The sequence below is a fragment of the Mustela erminea genome, chromosome 10 (genome assembly GCF_009829155.1).
Source record: "Mustela erminea isolate mMusErm1 chromosome 10, mMusErm1.Pri, whole genome shotgun sequence".
Lineage (NCBI taxonomy): Eukaryota > Metazoa > Chordata > Mammalia > Carnivora > Mustelidae > Mustela > Mustela erminea.
This window is the reverse complement of record NC_045623.1, coordinates 29,034,760-29,052,423: the sequence shown is the minus strand read 5'-3', so window position 1 is coordinate 29,052,423 and position 17,664 is coordinate 29,034,760. Positions and strand designations below refer to the sequence as shown.

General features: G+C 37.6%; 1 long non-coding RNA gene across 3 annotated transcripts in view; it reads left to right on the top strand.

Moving 5' to 3' along the window:
* The first annotated feature begins 308 nt into the window (after window positions 1–308).
* LOC116567814 overlaps window positions 309–17,664 on the top strand; it is a 47,779-nt gene continuing 30,423 nt past the window's right edge. For 2 of the 3 annotated variants that reach the window (XR_004276349.1, XR_004276348.1), the window contains exons 1-2: window positions 309–1,678; window positions 5,803–5,911. This is a non-coding gene — a long non-coding RNA (uncharacterized LOC116567814). Of the gene's footprint in view, window positions 1,679–4,329; window positions 4,509–5,802; window positions 5,912–17,664 lie in introns of all 3 variants that reach the window. The other variant, XR_004276350.1, reaches the window with a different exon arrangement.

Below are 17,664 nucleotides of genomic sequence, written 5' to 3'. Positions count from 1 at the left end.
TTTGTGCAAGTAAGTAAACTGTCAGTTTAAATACAGACCAAAGAAGTTCTATAGAACTTGACTTTTGATCACTTTCTTTGGGGTCCTAGATAGCATAGTACTTATTAGTACACTAGTTAGTTATAGGACTAGGGAGTCAATTAAAATTAAAGTTAATATTATTGTTTTGGGGAGGAGGGGCAGAAGAGGGAGAGAGAGAATCTTAAGCAGGCTCCATAATGTGGGGTGTGCTCTCACGACTCTAAATTCATGACCTGAGCTGAAATCAAGAGTCACATGCTTAACTGACTGAGCCACCCAGATGCCCCTTAAAATAATTTTTGAAAAAACGTATCTTCAGGTTTTATAAGAAAAGAAATTTTTCACATAAAATGAACTTGACTTGTTAGATGGAGGAAATGATATAGAGATACTATTTTTTATTTCTTAGGAAATCTGTTAAAATATGATAATCTTAAAATATATAATGGCCTAAGGAGAGAAGAAGCCATAAAATGAAGGCTTGTATTACAATCTGTAACAGAAGTGTAAGGAGGCATTTATGTTTGAGAAAAGGTATTTGTGTTCATAAAGTCAAATGTGCTTCCAAAATAAGGGGCCAGCTGATAGAGGAAAAGGCCATGCAAATCCCTCTCACTGCAATCTGTGAAGTACAGTGATGTCATTATGAAATCATGAAATGTTGTAGCATGCAGGTAGTGTTTCTTTCTTTCTTTCTTTTTTTAATTATTATTTGTTTGCAGGTAGTGTTTCTTGACAGTGCTGTTCTGGGACTTTGGTGGTTCAATTTGATTGTCTCACTTTCAGACACCCTTATAATTAAATTGTACCTCCTATTGATCATCTTATGGGTTCTAATGAGAAGGGAATTTTGATTCATTTTACCTCATTCCACAGTATTTATGATTTTTTCTTGGAGAACAGGTAAATGTAGTTAGGTTGTTCTATGGGAACAGCAGATGGCAAGGGGAAGCTAGGCTACTGGTATGCTCAACTGAAAATAGGCTGGAGAATTGAGGCTGGTCATTATTACTACTACTTCATTTGATTTACTAAGTAAGGAGGTTAAAGGTTATTGCCATCAAAGCTGTAACAGTAAAAAGGCTGTAACAGTAAAAGTAGTAGGGGGCTGGTCTGAATTTTATCACAACAGAACAGCTAGTCCTTTATTTTACTTTGATTCTTCTTTGTTCAAGTGTTTTCCGTACCATGCTTTGTGGCTCTCCCAAATTTCAGCTTCAGATTTGACCCTCTAGAGAAGAAGTTGAATCAGGCAAAATTGAATATTGGTAGTGACTTTCTCCAAATTAATTAAATTTCTATTTGCTAAAATTATGTTTAAAAAGTATTAGTTATGATTAGTTTCTTGGATGTTTACATCTGAGTCTTTCACAAATACACACATCAGAGTGCAAAACTAACCTTGACAGTATTAGAGACTTATATAAATTTAATTTGACCATCTCTGGATAAAAGAAAATTTAAAATTATATGCAAAAAATCTTTAAGAGTCGTTCTGATAGTTTCTTACCTTTAGAGGAAGAGAATTGCTTCCATTGAAGCAAACTCTAATGCTTTCTTTTCAGCTTGAGGTACTTATGAAGAGACAATTAGGACTCCCAGAAGACAGAAGAGGTGAGGCCAAGGGCTGGGATTCCTGAAGGACTACACTGTAAGAGTAAGACTGAAGTATAAATAAACTAATTGTCCTAGTACTATAGCTAAACTTTGAGGATTCTGTTAGGTCCAGAAAGTCTTAAACTTTGAATTTGGATTAAAGTAGTCCGTGATTCTAATGTCCCCATATCCTCCAGTTCTTTGGAGAAAGATAACATTATCCCAGGCATCAAATTTTATCTATTTTAAAATTTTAATATTAATTTTATTTTAAATTCAATATCCAGCAAATTTTAAATTTTAAAATTCAATATCCAGCAAATAATCAGATAACTGGACTCATGAATAGACAAGATATTATCAGCGAGAAACAACAGAAAAAATAGACAATAGAAATAGAACCACAGGAACTCTACTGCTGGGATTATTAGACATAGATCATGGAACAGTTATGCTTAGTATATTCTAATAGACAAAAGCCAAACTTGGAACTGGTATTAGAAACCATAAAAGGTGACATGGTATATTTGTATTTGAAAAATATATCTGCTGCCGAAGCGAGCACTGTATTTGAAAAATAGCAAAATAAAAAACAAATAGAAATTCTAGAACTGAAAAATAAAATAATTAAAGAAATAGCTAATGAGTTAAAGCCCAGTTAGGAAATCCTAAACCAGCTTAGATATTTCAAACAGTGAATTTAAAACAGGAATTGGTTAGAAGTCTGGAAGAGCAAAAAGGAGAAGGAATGGGACTGGATGACAGAAAAGAAAAAGAGGGGAGGGTGATGTTCTCAGAGTTCAGAAATGGCCAAGAGTGTATTCCTGCTGCTGCACTTTAAAAACTGTTGTAATTGGTCCCAGATCTGCTCACTTGGTGCTGCCTAGACCAGAGCTAAAGGTGCTGATAAGTACTATCTCTGGTCTGTTGGAATTGCCACTTGCTACCACTACAGCAAATGCCAGCAACTATCACAGTACCCTGTGCTACCTTCAGATCTTCCAGCAGTTCCTCCAAAATTGACCAAACCCAGCAGGAATCCAGCTGGCAAAAAAGTCTGGGAAATGTAGTTAGAATATCCCAACCCAGAAGAACAGCAGAATAGAGGAGGATGTGTGTGTGTGTGTGTGTGAAGTGAGGGGAGAGACCCAAGTGCCCATAGGAAGTAACCAGCACAATCTTCCTTTTAGCTATTAAGCTTTCCCACATACTCCCTACCCATATTTAAATTTCTGTACAATTTTTATGCCTCCATCTATGCAGACTAGCTATATTTTGTACAAATAAAGAGATTTTTGCCTTTTCCCTCAAAGGGGGAGAACTAAAGTCCCATCAGTTACTATTTATACTCACCAGTGTTAATTCTTCTAGTTCAATCACAATTCCACAATTCTACAATTCCACCTGTATGTTCTGTAAGATAAAATTATAAAGTTCACCACCACCATGATCTCTTATCTCTAACTTGAGGGAAGGAAGGGGAAGAACTTGAGGGAAGAGAGAAGGAAAAATAGTTAATAAATACAAAGATAAACAGAACAAACAATGAAGCAAATTTTCATGAGTACTTTGGTACTTCTATAACTGGTCATTAACCTATAGCTGGTATTTATAACTTCTTCCTCTACTCTTTACTCTTGGTCAGCACTTCTACTGGTCAAGGCTCTCTACCTAGTATAGTGGCCAGAACTTCATTTCGGAAGGATCTAAGTCCTCAGTAGTTGAGTTGCTTATTAACTTTGACTATAGAACAAGAAATATTAAGAGGCAAATCAGAGGATTTCCTGGGGTCCTGACATAGTTCTTATTGACCTCACTGTATAAGTGTAACCGAATTTTGCTGGATCTGGGTCAGCACTTCAGCCATAATGGGAACCTCTTTCTTTGCTTGTTGGTTTAATATCATAAGGAGCCTAATATATTTGAGTGTCAATCTCAACTTCTAATTGATTTGAGCCATTTTGCGTGCCCTGGTAGAAACATTCTTTCCATGGGAACTAAGATTGCCAAATCAGCAGAGCCCAAGTTTACAGAGGTAAGAAAAAAATTCAGTGAGTGGATTATTAAATATAATATGGATAAAAGTCCATCCTATTGTTATTCCCTGATTTCTGGACCCTCGTATTCTGGCAGTGGGAGAAATACATCTTATACTGATCACTGATTCAAAATACTTTTTTATCTTGTATAATAGTACCTCAGCTTTTCAGAATCTTGCCTCCCAGCTGGCCAAGTAACTGAGTTTTTTGTAGGTCACTATATTACTTTATCAAGCTGGCTATTTCTTTGTGATTTGGTACAGGGAAAGACCTATGAATTTCATAGTCATGAGCCCATTGCTACATTTCTTTTGTTGTGAAATAAATTTCTCATTTAGATGTTGTATTTTGTTCTCACAATGTCTATAATATTGTGGTTGGTAGTATTATAGGAAGGAACTTCTGATTCATATCCAAAGTAAGGCTTTCATGTTTTTATAAAAACAAATTGCTGGCTCTTCCACTAGAGAAGAGATCCAATGTGATTAACTAGCAACTAGGCAGATGGTATCTCCCAGGAAGTGAGGCCCTACGGGTAGCTCAGCATTGATATCTGTTCAGAACAGGTTAGGCACTTGCCAGTGATAACAGCAAGGTCAGTATTGGTGAGAGAAGTTTTACGTTGCTGAGCCCATGTATAACTTCCATCCCTGCTGCCACATTTGCTTTGTAGAAGAGCCCACTGAGCAGGCACTGGGATGCTAGGGAAAGAAATTGACTGATGTCTACAGGATGAGTCAACCTGTCCATTTGATCAATGAAGACTTTCTTCAGAGTGGTTGCCCTTTGATAAGCATCACATGGGACACAAATATCCTCATATTTTGTGCTCGTCCCTAGGCGTCCATTCAGGTATCTCTGCCTCATCTCCTTGTCATTAGTCTTCTGATCTCATTCTTTCAAAGGGACTGATTTTCTGGCCAATCCATTAGCCACTGCCCATGAAATACTGTAGATCTATACCATGGACATTTCTTTACCTAGACAAAGTAGATAGCCAGAAGTACTGCTCCAAGCTCTGCCTACTGAGAAGATTTCACTTTAACCTTTCAGAGATATTCTAGATTGGAATGGTAATTGCTGAAGCATATTGTGAAGGACCATCCGTATCGCAGGCCTGAGTTCGTCCTTCCTTGGCTAACATGGGCGCTGCTCATGATGCGAGAAGAATCTTGTGCAATAGTTGCTGTAAGCATCTGAGCCACTTGATCACGAAGCCTGCCTGTGCCTTCAGGACCTGCTTGAGCTTGATCTTGCACACATCACTTCATTGTACATACTCAAATTTAAGATTTCATGGATGAAATAATACCCAGTTCATGGTATAGGTAGCTTGGGTCACATGGTCAGTTGGTATTCCACAGTCAAGTGTTCAATCTCATCCAAGATTCAGGAGCAGGCTAGGAGGTCTTTTTTAAGAGAAGGATACTTATACATAAAAGAGAGCATGGCTTTGATTTAAAACCCTAAGTTCCACTGTGCTTGTGAGGGGCTCTATATAACATCACCACAGGCCATAACGTCATTGAGCTTCATTGGGTCTTCTGGGTTGCAAGGTCCACTCAGCAAGCAACTTGTACTGCAGTTTGGATCTGTAACCTTTTCCTGCTTTGGGCCCCACTCAAAACAGGCAACTCCATGGGTTAATCATCAAATGGGCAGAAAATCACTTTGAAAGACAAAATATATTGCCTCCAGGATCCAGAGATGCCTATGAATCACTGTACTTAAGTGGCAGACATAGAAGGGGAAGAGACTTGGGATATCCTGGGATATACCTGACAACACTGGAGCCCTAAATACTTCATCATGCTTTTGGGCTTCTGAATTTGTGTGGGTTTTTATCTCCCTCTTTTGGATAAGGTATTTAGAGTACTTGCTAATTTCTGTTTACCAGGTTTAATTGGCATGATGTTCAGAGGGATGTTAAAATGAATTAAGTCCTTGAATACTGAATTATGACCCAGAGCCAGAGCTATGATATAGTCCCAAAGTAAAATATAGTTGTGAAGTCAAAGTGTCAGGCTGTACTTGCTAGGTAAAAACAAACTGCTTCTAATGGGCTTTATGAATTGATACCAAGAAAAAGCATTTGCCAGATCCAGAGCTGGATACCAAGTACTCAGGGATATTTGATTTGTTGCAGGATAAGACCACATCTGGAATAGCAATTATGATTGGAGTCAATTATCTACCTAAATTTGATATTCTACAGCCATTCTCTGAGACCCATCTGCTTCTGCCAAGCCCAGTTGGTGAGTTAAATGGGGATGTTATAGGAATCACATTTGGAAAGGACAGAACATGGTCCTGGAACAATTGGTTACCTACATGGATAAAAAACAATTTTAATTTTGCTCCTACCTAACATCATAACCAAGATTAGTTCCAGATGTATTAGAGACCAAAATTATGTATTTTGGAAAGGCAAAAATATTTTAGAAGAAAATACGGAAGCGTATTTTCTTGACCTTCAGATCCTAGTGTTAAACGGGACGCAAAAGTAACATCTTGATGGGAAAGATTGGTAAATTGGCACCATTAAAATAAAACACTTCTGTTCATCAAAAGATATCATTAAAGATCATGGAGAGGTAAGCCACAGAATGGGAAAAGGCGTTTAGCATTTAATTGATACAGGTCTCATTTCCAGAATATTAACAAATAGACAACCTGGTAGAAAAACAGGCAAAATAATATTGAATAGATACTTCACAGCTGAAACTATCCAAATGGCCAAAACAGTATGCAAAGGTGCTCAATGTCATTAGTAATCAGGGGGAATGCAAATTAAAACCACAGTAATACCACGAGCCACCCACTAGAAGAGCTAAAGTTTAAAAGATGGATAATAATGAGAGTGGACAAAGAAGTGAAGCAATGCCAGCATTGACACTCCCTTGGCAGGAGTATAAACTGACCCAACTACTTTGAATGAACAGTTTGCTATAATCTGGAAAAACTGACAGTCCCATATCCTATAACCCAGCATTTCTGCTTCTTGGTATATACCTCACAGAAACATGCACAAACATGTGAGATTACCCATACAAAAATGCCCATAACAATATTATTTTTATTAGACCAAATGAAGCAACCCAAACACCCATCAACAAAGAATGGATGAGTTAATTGTGGTATACTCATGCAATGGAATATAGTAGGGCAAACTAAGGGAGCAAAGTATAACCACATAGAACAATATGGATTCCTTTTATAAAGGCAAGAATGCTCAAATGAAGTAATCTCAAAGGAATATGTGCCATATGATTCTAAAAGTTCAAAAGCAGGCAAACAGCACTCAATTACAGATGCATATTCCCATGCTAAAACTCAAAGTCAAGCAAAGCAGTTGTTATACTAGAAGTCAGCATGGCAGTTACCTGCAAGGGGGGGAAGGATGGCGTTGTGGTTGGGGTTGCATGTAAAGATTTGTTTTGTTTTGTTTTTGGAGGGGGAGATAGCTATGTTCTCCTTCCTGACCAGGTGCTCATTTCTCAGACATTTCATTATAGTCATTCATTAAGCTCCATACTTACTTTATTATTTATTTCTCGATTTTTCTTCTATAAAAGTAGGCTTGGCTCTTAAAAATGCCAGAGTTCTTACAATATTTTTTGTAAATAAGAAAAATATTGAAGATAATTCCTGAATCTTTATAATTAATAGCAATTTCTCCAATCTTATAGCTTGGCTCAGCCATGTAGAAAATTTGGAAGGTAGCTGTAGGAGGATAGGCTATTTTAAGTAGAGTTGTTAGGGCAGTCTTCTCTAAGTGGATGGCCTTTGAACCAATACTTGAATGAAAGGGACCAAACCCTGGGAATAGTAGGCAGCAGAGAGTTCCAGGCAGTAAGAACTGTAAGTGCTGAAGACCCGAGGCCTGAAGGCATATGGCCTGTTTGAAATAGATTCAACTGAGTGAAGATTACTTTTGCAGTGGAAGTTGTACGTCTACCTGTCTCAGCATGCCGATTGATCTCAATCTTACTTCAGGTATGCTAACTTTATGAGACTTCTGCTTGCTAGCATTGCTTTAGACCCCTTAATTTGCTGTTTTCTACTTATTTTTATACAAGATGGAGAACACAACATTCAAATACTTGTACACGTAGAGCTATATAGGATGAAGAGGTTAACAATTTTGGAATTGTGGTACGATAGCTTAATTTGTCTGTCAGTTGATGCACCAGTGTCTGAATTTGATAAATGAAAAACTGCATTTCAAGTGTCACTACTATAGAATGCGTAGGGCAGAAAAATGTATTTGAAATAAACAGATTAAAAATAGGAGCAATTCCCCCATATTATAAAAAACAGACAAAAATGTCTAAAGATGGTAAAACTGCCAGTGATGTACAAAAATGATCAAGAAATGAGAGAAGTTGGGGAATAGAATCTTCACTTTTGATCACTTTGTCATTTCAGCTCATCTAATGCCTAAGTCGGTTTGCTTTCCTCCCTTTGGTGTGAGACTAGATGCTTTTTTTCCAAACAACTGGATTGTAGGTTTCAATTTCTTCAGATCACCTGAAGTGATGTTGCTTTTCTCCTTGCATCCCTCTTGGATTAGTCAGTGTTCTCCAGAGAAACAGGGCCAATGGGGTATGTATTTACCTATTTTAAGGAATTGGCTCAAGCGATCATGGAGGCTGGCAAACCCCAAATTTGTGGAATGGGCCGGCAGGCTGGAGACTTAGTAAGGGCGGATGTTATAGTTTGTGTGGAAGGCTGTCATTGTGGAGCCCTGGGGAAGAGCCAGTGATGCAGCTGAAGTCTGCAGGCAGTCTCCTCGCAGGATCCCCTCTTCCCTGGGGGAGGTCAGTCTTTTGTTCTATTCCCATTTCTAGCTGATTGGATGAGGTCCACCCACAGTGTAGAGGGCAGTCTGCTTTCTCAAAGTCCCTCAATTAAAATGCAAATCTCATCCTGAAACACCATCACAGGACCAAACATCCAGAATGATGTTTGGCCAAATATGCCGGCAGTGTGGCACAGCCAAGTTGACACATGCAATTAGCCATCACACCTCTCAAGAAGCCATCCATAGCTTTGCTTTTAGAGATGAGGAATGTGGCTTTCAGTTCCTAGCTGCTTTACTCATTGCAGTCTCTTACCATGTACCAAGGCTACAAAACACTGAAGCCCACTGTGAATTTATAGTAGCATTGGTAAGGAAGATACCATTTACAAAGCAAGTTAACAACTTGACAAACTGTAGTTTTCTTTGGCCTGAATAGCTTCTCTTGAGTCAGAATTGGCCACAGTAATAAATTCCACAAAAAGCTACATTTCTACTAGCCTAGGAGTATAAAAAATATAGACTCAAAGATGTATATTGATTTTTTTTTTTAAAGATTTTGTTTATTTATTTATTTGAAAGACAGAGATCACAAGTAGGCAGAGAGGCAGGCAGAGAGAGAGGAGGAAGCAGGCTCTCTGCTGTGCAGAGAGCCCGATGTGGGGCTCGATCCCAGGACTCTGGGATCATGACCTGAGCCGAAGGCAGAGGCTTTAACCCACTGAGCCACCCAGGCGCCCCTGTATATTGATTTTTTTAAAATAGTGAACTCACCTGCTTTGGGACAACTTTCTAGCATTCTAAGCTTGTGTTTGCTTAGTTCATTGTTATGAAGGGATATTAGGGGGGGATTCTGGAATTGTAGTCCTTTCTATGTGAACTCCAGCCTAGTTTTTTTCTGATGTGTTAGACAATCCTGTTTCTTCATCACCAGGAGAAAAATGAACCTCTGCTAATCTTTAGTAATAGACCTTTCATGCAATGAGGAAAGCTGTGTTGTAAAGTGCTAGTGACTTCCAAATTTCCATGCATGGAGTTTTTCACTTCTTTATTACTTGGGAATTTTATCCATTTGCATATCGCCTTTCTGTAGCTGTGGCTCAAGTTTACACCTCAGGTCCTGACCTCTCTCCTGAACTCTACACACCCATTTCTAACTCTGCCTGATATTACAACATAGATGTCCTGCCAACACCTTAAATCCACTATGATGAAAACAAACGATCCCATTTTTTGCTGTTGTTGATATTGTTACCAAAACTGTCACTGGTTCCCAGGATTAATCTTGGATTTTCCATTGACTTCTTTCTTACTTCTTTGCATCCAGTTAGCTGCCAAATCTAGTTCCTACTGATACTTACATTCCCCCATCTTTTCCATTTTCATGGTTACACTGTATGCCAGGTTCTTTTTTTTTTTTTCTGAACAGGACTATTGGAGGTCTCCCATCTAGTATTCTCCTCTCTGTTCTCCCTTTGACCCATCCTATACATTAATAATCCCTCATATAAAACTTGGGGTCAGATGTGTTTCAGAATGCAGATTTGTCTTTTTCATTGTTGGAGTTTTAGAAAGATAATGTGGAGAAGATACTTTATTTTACAGTCTCCCTAATCGGGACTGGGACAATGTCCTGTAGCCAAATCTCATTTTTCTGCAGTGAAATATGAGTATTTACTTTAGATAGGATTAATAAAAAGTATAAATAGGCTTGTATTGTTCATGTTGAACTTTAATGCCAAATGAGTTCAGATAAGATTGGCTTTTGCCTCCAAGTAAAGTATCTAAAAAGAACTGAAACAACATCCTGCAATTTTGATTTTTAGAATTTTTGCTTTTGAAATTGTGGAAAAGACTTGGTAAATCTTAGCTAGGTAAATCTTCCTCAGGTAACCCGATCACTCCCATTTCCTACTGGTTTAGTTGTAAACTCTTTGCTCTGCTATTTTCAAATGCCTTCTCAGTTTGACCACAAAGCATTCTTTTCTGGTTTTGTCTCCCACTCATCTTCTACATACCCTTTTGACCTACTTAAACTGGCTAAATACTTATTATTTTTTCTTCTGCATATACTCCTGAAATGTCCTATCCTCTTGTCCATTCTTCTGCCAACTATCTATTGATCTTTTTTTCTGTCTTCAGAATGTTTCCCTCTATAAACTGTTTGATCCCCATTCTGGGATCAGTGATTGTTCTTTGGTCTAAATTCTTGTAGTAAGCATTAATTTTCCCATATGGGAATGGGGGTAATCCTACTTATAATCCTTCTTCCTTACCTCCTAGAGGTAAATCAGTGGATTAAATAATGTTACAAGTGTGCCTAGCATGGTGGTAGACCCATAGTAGTACTCAGTTGAGGTTGATTCTTCCTTTTTCTTCTTCTCCTTTTTCTTCCTTGCTTTTTCTTAGTATATTCTGTACTTTATATTATAGTTTTAAATGTGCTTTTATTGTGCCCACTATTAGAATGGGAGTTTTCTGAGGGTAAAAACTTACTTAGTTGAAGCTCAGCAAATATTGAGTTATGTGAAATGAATACAAATGGTTGCTAGAGAAATTTCATCTCCTCCTTTGGATTCTGGAAAGACTAATTTGTGTGTCTATGAGTGTGCATTTAAAAACCCAAAACAGGGATGCCTGTGTGGCTCAGTTGGTCAAGCGGCTGCCTTTGGCTCAGGTCATGATTCCAGGGTCCTGTGATCAAGCCCCACATTGGCTCCTTGCTCCGTGGGGACCCTGCTTCTCCCTCTCCCTCTGCCTGCTGCTCTCCCTGCTTGTGCTCTCTCTCTAACAAATAAATAAAACCTTAAAAAAAAAAACCAAAAACCTCAAAATGCAAAACAAAAACAAACCTATGATCACAGGACCCATCTTGTGTTTAGTGTCATAATTTCTGTTTCAAGGGTAATTTTAAATGTCCAGAGCCCTTGTACAGGGCACTGCCCACCCAGATCATGGCAAGCCTCAGGGCCTAGAGGGGCACACTCTTTCTGGTACTTGAACAGCCAGCCATTGGGAAACCTTGCCAGAAACCAGTGGGCAAGGCAACTAACACAGTTCTTTGGCCCTGGTGAGATACAGTGCTCACTCCTATGGAGCCTGGATCATGGGAGAGCATAGATTCTGTTCCTGTGCTGTTTCTTAGGGCTCACTGCGGTGTCCCTGGGCCCCCTCAGGGAGGGGGCGGTCTCTGAACACCACCTTTGCTTTTGTGCATTTGGTCCTTTCAAGTTGGTTCTGATTATCTCCAAGCTCTGCAGTTTCCCTCCACAAATATCTCCCCTAAAACCCCTTTCTCTGCTCCCTCCTCCACCCCAAGAATATTATATCCCATGGAGAGAGAAAAGCTAGTGGTGGTAGAGGTCACTAGGTGTTTACCTAATGTCCATCTAACCTCCTTTCTTAATAAATTTTTAGTAATTTTCTAAGTAATTTCTTAGTAATGTAACGTAGGTACATTACTGTCTAGAATAAAAACAATATTTTGCAGTTCCCCTTGAAGCTAGTTATGGCCGTAAGATTAAATTCAGAGTACAGGGAAGTGCTATGTGATGTCCAGAGAGGCTCTTCAAGGGGCTCGCTCTGAGCCACTCTTCGGCCCTTCCTGCCTTTGCCGCCTGGACAGTGGACACTGTGGCTGAAAGGCCAGCAGCAATGCTAGATTATGAGTTGAGGGTGAAAATGGAGCTGAAAATAGGAGCTATCTTCTAAACGCTTTTTTAATGTCAAAGAAGATACTTTTTTGGCTTTTGGCCCCATTTTCAGTTTTCTATCATATGCCATCCAGTCCAGCCCTGATGGATCTGAAGATTGAGACCTAGTAAAATAATAGAAGCTAAAATGTGACTGATTTTGAATTAGTCCAGATGCCTTAGTTATGACTTCAGTTTGTTACCTGGAGTTCTTAGGAACCTTGATTTTCTTGAAATGAGATTTCAAAAAATGTGATCTAAAAATTTCATTCTTTTGTTTACCTGTGTTCAGTTTCAACAGCCATTTCCTGTCATTAGAGGTGGTGGAGGCCTGAGCTGTTTGGGCTGGGTAAGGGATACACGAACACGTGAGGGGAAATGCATGTGTGAAATACCATCCCACATCGTATCCTATAGATAAATATGCTTTGACTGTTTTCGGGGAGATATCACCTTGGCGCATTCATAGTTTATGTTTCCATGTTTCTAATAAAGTACATGTCAATTAGCTGTGCTTTCATTTTTGTCATTATCATCTTTCTGTTTCTCAGAATTATTACTAATAATTATTGGAAATTCACATGGTGCTAATATCTCCAGTTGACCTAAATGACTTAAGCTTTTTGCTTGGAGTTTTCCAGAAGACAGAGATTCCTCTGAAATTAACACGCAGGGGGAAAAATGGAGAGAAATATGCAAATGTAATTTTTGCCCATTTCTTGGTTTTCTTTAAGCCCATGGCTGGATTTACATTGTCAGCCCACACAAATGTGAATTCCCAAGAAATCCAAGTAGGAAGAGAATAGAGAGAAGGGAGAATGTATTTGGTTTCTTTATGGCTAGATCTTTGTTCTAGGCCCTCAAGTATGAAGTTCTTTATATCTATTTATAAATCATCCATGTATGTCTGTGCCTGAACCCAATCCATGCACCAGGGAGCATCTCCATTAACTTGGATGAATAAGGTTCCCCATGAGCCAAAGTTCAGTTCCCTAATTAACAGGGCTCTTTTGGAAACATTTTAGAGATGAAAACATTTTAACAATATTTTGCACTCATCTAATGGACAGAATGGCTAGAACATGATCTAAGCTCATTGCATGGGGGTCATCACTAATAGCTTGGACCCCAGCCTCCTGTAATGTAAGAAAGACAGGTCCTGGTCTGTGGAGGTGAATGATCCTCAGCTTCCACTTCTACTGTGTGGACCCCAGTGCCTTCATGTTCCAGCTAGTGTTGGTTCCTCCTTTTTCTTTCTGCTCCTTCTGCTCCACTTCCCCTCTGTCTCTTTATCCTACTCACCATTTCTGATGCTTTTGCTTCCCTTAATCTCTGCCATCACAAAGACTGGCTGCTTATTGATTTCTTTCCTCTCTCTTGCTCTCTCTCTCTTTTTTTTTTTTTTTTTTTTTTGCCTTTTTCCCCTTTGCTGTCTCTTTTCTCCCTTTCTTACCACTTCTTCTAAAGTTTATGACTTTAGGGTAGCAGGGCTTACCTTTTAGAGCCATCATCATCCAATGAGAATGACAGCCAGTCACAATTTGTCTTCTTAGATGTCATCTCTTTTTTCTTTTTGTTATTTCCATTCATATTCACAATTGCGGGCTTTACAAATTCTTTTTAGGTTCATAGTCTGTTCCTGAAGGTTGACAGTGTTTGACTGCTTCACTGGGGTATCATATATATAGAAGTCATAGACCTTAGAACTAGGAAGTTCTAGGAAGAACTAAAAAAATAGTTTAATCCAATTCCTTTTTTCTAAGCAGAGTGCTGAAGTAAGTAACTTACCTAAGAGCATTCATACATCTGGTAGCAAAACCAGGACTAAGACATAAGCCTATACATCTTCATTTGGAAGAGAATTATATTAGCTCCTTAGTCCTATATATAATACAAGGAGACCTCAAGGAGCCAAACAAACAATTATTGTCCAATAGCTACAGTCTCCAGGGAAATATCTCTTCTGTTCTGTTCTGGTGCTTTAGAGAGGAGAGAGGCTCTCCTTTATTCTTGATTTGTAAAATCATCCCTAAATATATACTCATGTATGCATTGTAAGATCATAGGGTTTCTTCACAAATGAAAGCTGTTTTCCTATGATTGCAATTATTTGTATATGAATAGAATGTGCATGACCCAATGCCTGAAACTTGCTTCGTACATATTGGGTGTTTTGAACAGCTAAATGACTCTTTTTAGTTGGAAATAAGTACTCTGAGTATCACAGAGTCTTATATTTATGTAAAAAAAAAAAAAACAACAAACCTTAAAAACATCTTGCTATTAGAGAAATAAGCATACAATAAAAATCTTTTACATTGCATGTGCGTATTTCACCTTCTCTAGAAAAGTAGAATCTAAGACTTAGACAGAAATGTGGAGTTTTAGCTCAACTCCCTACTCAGTGCAGTAATTTTTAAAAGTTATAACTCTGACAGATATCCAATGTCTGCTTGAAAACCTCCAGAGACTGGTATCACCCTTATGAGGCAGCTGTTATTGTTACTGGACAGTACAAGTGGATAAAAAGTTCCTTCTTGCATTGAATCAGAATCTGCCTTCTTTAACTTCTAGCTTTTTATCCTAGTTCTGGCCTCTGGAGCAACACAGAATTAGTATACGATTCTCTTCATGACAGCCCTTCAAATATTTGAAAGCAGATATTATACCTTTTCTTACTCTTTGCTTCCCAAGTTGCTTGAATAATTTATCAAAAATTACAGCTTCTCCTATTCACCTGGACATTTGCCTTTCATTACATCCTAATTGGTCAAAGTCCCTCTTAAAATGTGGCACCCAGAATTGAATTCTATATTATAGATGTGGTTTAACTAGCTGGAAATCCAATAGAACTGTCATGGGTAGTGATCTGTGGGTAGTAATTTCTCACGGAAGCATCCTAAGTCCGTTAAAAGAAGGTGGATTGTATGACAACGCTCAGTAAACTGTAAAGTGCTTTATAAATGATAAGCTTTGTTACATTCCATTTAAAAATACAAAAAATAATCAAGGAGTTTTTTTTTCCCTGTCATTGACAACGTTGATTTCAACCTTTGGGTCTACAGTTAGCAAAGAGGCTGGTATTTATTCCTTGGTAAAAGTGTGAAGATAATTTTAAACTCAGCCGTTATGTTGTGGTACTAGCTGAACAAGTTTTAAATAATCAGGTCTTTTTGAGGCATTTTTTTTAAGTGTATGATAAATGTCATTTTTAACCTGTGCATACTCATTTAATGAGACAAAAGCAGTATCTCCTACTGACAAGGCATTTTCACATTCAAAGTAAAGTTTTAAATTTGTAATCTGTGTTTCTTCCATTTTAAAATATGAATTTTAAACTTCCATTCAAAACATTTCTTTTTTGAATTTTGTGTAATGGTTTAATATTGTCATCTAACCAGTCTTTCTCATTGCTGGGTATTGATTATATGTTAAGAACTTGAAAAAGACATCAATAAATTGTTTATCCTTCTTTCTTCACTAACCCTAGAAGACTTTTGGAAAGAATAAATTTTTATCTAAAATGTTTGTCACGAATTAACATCTTGAACTTTCTGACCAAGGGCTTAATGCCTAAATGGGATAATCTCAAAACTAACAGTAGCAGGTTATAGTTGGTATATATAAATGTGTATAAAGTTAAATGTAAAATATAAATATGAAACCCAAATGGGATAAAGGTAGTGATGGGGAGCCTAGCACACTCCCTGGCACATAGCAGGTTCTTAATCAACATTGGCCTCATGAATGCTGCCTATTAGGGGAGGATTATTCCTAATCAGGCAGTGAGCGTGGTATGACAGCTGGAGGTTGAGTCCTGTAGATTGATGTGCCATTGCTCAAATGAGTACGGCACATTAGAGACTGCACTGTATTTAAGACCTCATATCTCTTTCATTGGAACATTATTTCTTGGTTAAGAGAAATTACTACATTTTCTAAAACATGACAATGTTGTGGTGGTTATAGTTGGATTTACAACATATGTCAAATACTCTAAAGAGCATGAATTATTTAAAAATACATAAATACTCAGAATAAAAATCAGTTGTTTTGTATTGCCCATACTGGAATGAAATTTAGTAAAGAAAATAATCCAGTAAATCACTTCCAAGGATTAGAGTATTCTGATAGCATGCTGCAAAGTCAGAATTCTGGAAAATCATCCATTTGTTGGTACATTTAAAAAAAAACTTGTATAATTTAATAATTCCTTTTTCTTTTTACAAGCCTGGTGACTGGGGCCATGTAAATTGGAGAGGACTGCTTTGTAAAATTGGACTTAGAGTCACATAATTTAAATTTATATTACTCGGTCCAAAATTCCTCTTTCTATTGGATTTTCTTTCTTCTTAATAGTTTAAAAAATGTTCAAATAGGTGAGCCTTTTTAGAGAAAGACTGCACTCTTTTTATATTTTGTGCACTTAATCTTCCAGAGCTAGGTATTAGTTGGTTAAATATATAATTTATAGTTATACATAGACTGAACAAAAATAAATATTTTAATAGCATCCAGTTATTGTTTTTGGCTATACTGATGTGTGGGCTTTTATATCAATATTAGTGTTTTCTACACTTCATAGTATTTTCCTCCAGCAAGAACTGTCTCTTTGCTGAGAAGGAAAAAAAAAACAACAACAACAAACTTGCTTACAAAATGAGGCCATTTTGCATATTAATTAGGAGGTCTTTGAACTCTAAGAATAAAAATCCGTTAATGCTTTGGGTATGAAACAATTATGCATTCAAGGACTTTGATTTTATGCTAATAATGCGACAAGCTTTACATTTTTCTTTGTTTTGTTTGCATTCCCTAAAGATAATTTAATGCAAATAATCCATCCACATACAGCATAGAGCGTGTCGGATGGTTTCCCTATAGTTAAGATTGTATCAGCACTCCCATTATAAATCTCTATTACCCATGGTTTATAATTTAATTGAAAAAACCCACTGCAGGCAGAAACTCAACACTTAGGGTTTCAGGCTAAAAGCAATATTTCTCTTTTAAAAATTGCCTCCTCTCTTTAATTTCATAGTTAATGGAAATGTAAGAAGGATCATCCCGGAGCTGATTTTGAACAAAGCCAAACAGATCTTTGTCTATAACTAAAATAATTTCTAAATAAAAGTAGTTGATATCTTATCATTGGCCTATTACTACAACATTTAACCAAAGGAGAAGAGACCACAATGGAATCTGCTTATCCTTTCTCTACACAAAAAAACACATACAAGGAGAACAAGAAAATTCTGTAAGACCAGATATCTATAACATATATGTTTGACAGTATGGTGTGAGGCATTACATTTTCCTTTGGTTTTCAAATGTGTACTTTAGTCCTTTCAGTGAATCTGGGCAAAGGCTGTGGAATTTGCTTTTTGTCAGTCTGAGCTAGGAAGAGGGCGCTGGGTGGAGAGCTGCCAGCTCTGGAATTCTATACTTTGTCTTCTGTATAAATCTTATCTTAAGTTTATGCTTCAGTTATCTTGATGGGATTCAGGGGTTAATT